Source organism: Mandrillus leucophaeus, unplaced genomic scaffold (genome assembly GCF_000951045.1).
Source record: "Mandrillus leucophaeus isolate KB7577 unplaced genomic scaffold, Mleu.le_1.0 Scaffold28, whole genome shotgun sequence".
In the NCBI taxonomy this organism is placed as follows: domain Eukaryota; kingdom Metazoa; phylum Chordata; class Mammalia; order Primates; family Cercopithecidae; genus Mandrillus; species Mandrillus leucophaeus.
Window position 1 is genome coordinate 3,389,775 of NW_012102920.1, and position 2,196 is coordinate 3,391,970.

Consider the following 2,196-nt stretch of genomic DNA (forward strand, 5'->3'; position numbering starts at 1 on the left):
GTGCTGAGCCTGTTCTCCATGCCCACCGCTGGCTGTGGAGGCTTCTTGAAGACATTCCTCCTGTGCCTGGTATTCCAGGTTGCTGGTGGTTTTCCTCAGGTCACGTAAGGAATGATGCCACTGTCTTCCTACTTGCATTCTTCCTCTTGAGAAATTAGCTTGACACTCCTTTGAAAGACACTGGTGTTCTCTTTGGCTTTCCTTTTTAAACATTAAAAAATTAAAAATATATATATGGTTGCATCATGCATACAGAAAAGTCCTTAAAATGTAAACATATGGCTAACAAATCATTCTACTATGGCCCTGACGTTCCTGCCCCCGTGAGACGCAGTGTTGCTGGCTGCCTGGACACCTGGTGGACACCTGAGTGCCCTCCCCCGAACAGCAGCTGTTTTGGTCTCACCGCCCCGCACGTGCCTCGCGCAGTAGGGTTTTGTTTGTTTGTGTTTAACCTTTATGCTGAGTTGTCCAGCGTGAGTTCCTTTGTATCTGCTTGCGTCAGTCAGGAAAACAAGGGAGTGTAGAAACAGGACATGGCCGTGGGGCTGAGTGGCCTAGCCCTGCCGGGGCTCCCTGCTGACTGCCCGCGCTCTGTGCTTGCCTGAAACTCACCTTTGGGGAGGCTGCGTGAGGAGCACAGAGCTCTTCATTCTGTTTTATAGTTTCATGTGAGTTTAATGCTGTGAAATAAAATGATGTATTGGGAGGAAATCGAATCGTTATGTCCCTTGGTGCTGCTATTCATCCAGTGCCTGGGGTCTGACCAGCCTGGAACCACTTCAGATTAAATTCCTAGCCTGATGTTTAATTTGATGGCCCGCCCTGCACAACTTACTGTTGCTGGTCTTAGAGGGATTTCTATTTTTTCTTCCCCTTAGAATCTAAGTGGTTTTCCTGAGATTCTCCAGGAAGAGAGCAATTGGCTTTATCTCTAGTTTGCCCTGAATCCAAGAGTGCTGTTTCCCAGGGGTTCAGCATTTGCAGGGGTGTCTCACATCTCACACCCACTCTTTGGGCAGGCTCTGGCCACACCAGTGAGGGCCTGTGGCGTCCTCTCCCTCAGGCTCCGTCTTGGCCGCGTGGCGTCATCTCCCTCAGGCTCCGGTCTTGGCCGCGTGGCGTCATCTCCCTCAGGCTCCGGTGTTGGCCGTGTGGCGTCATCTCCCTCAGGCTCCGGTCTTGGCCATGTGGCATCATCTCTCCTGGGCTCTGGTCTCAGTCATGTCTTTGAGCCAGGTCTCCTGCAGCAGCACAGGAGAGGGGTTTGTGTTCACCCTGCGAGAGGGTCCCCCGGAACCAGAGGGGTTCATGCTCACCCATCCCTTCAAAAGGTCCCCTAGAACCAGAGGTCCCACTTGGCTTGAGTCTCCCCAGGGCTCCCTGCCCCCACTGCAGCACAGGCACTCGACCATGTGTGGCTGTGTGTTAAAAGTGAAGACGCGGCCGGGCGCGGTGGCTCACACCTGTAATCCCAGCACTTTGGGAGGCTGAGGCGGGCGGATCACGAGGTCAGGAGATCAAGACCATCCTAGCTAACACGGTGAAACCTCGTCTCTAGTAAAGATACAAAAAATTAGCTGGGCACAGTGGCGGGTGCCTGTAGTCCCAGCTACTAGGGAGGATGAGGCAGGAGAATGGCGTGAACCCAGGAGGTGCAGCTTGCAGTGAGCTCAGATCGCGCCACTGCACTCCAGCCTGGGCGACAGAGCAAGACTCTGTCTCAAAAAAAAAAAAAAAGTGAAGACACACCCTCAGTCACATGAGCTGTGCTTGGAGGGCTCAGTAGCCGTGTCGCCAGGGGCCGCTCGCTGCCTTGAGCGCAGACAGAGAAATGCATCGTGCAGAAAGCGCTTCCCTGGCAGCTGACCTGGAGTCCACCCCAGCCTTTTGCCGGCGCTGGGGGCATCAGTGTTCTGGCTCCCAGACTGGGGAGGGGCTCTGAGGGTCAGTCACGGAGCCTCCTAGGTGTCCGAGCTGCCTCAAGCGCCCTGGGGCCTTTTCCCCACTGACTTGATCTGTGTTTTCGAACCTGTGGAGGCCGGAGCTGTGCCTCCATCTGCTGCGGCTCTGGGGGCTGCTGCCCTCTCATCTGCTGCCTTTGGTGTCCCGGTCCCTCGTGCTGTCGGGTTTCATTGGTGTCCCGGTCCCTCGTGCTGTCGGGTTTCATTGGTGTCCCGGTCCCTCGTGCTGTCG

The 2,196-nt window shown here is 55.1% G+C and overlaps 1 protein-coding gene across 1 annotated transcript in view; it reads left to right on the forward strand.

Moving 5' to 3' along the window:
• The window catches only part of EHMT1 (euchromatic histone-lysine N-methyltransferase 1), a 184,275-nt gene that overhangs the window by 129,308 nt on the left and 52,771 nt on the right, over positions 1 to 2,196 (forward strand). The gene's annotated exons all lie outside the window — the stretch shown is intronic.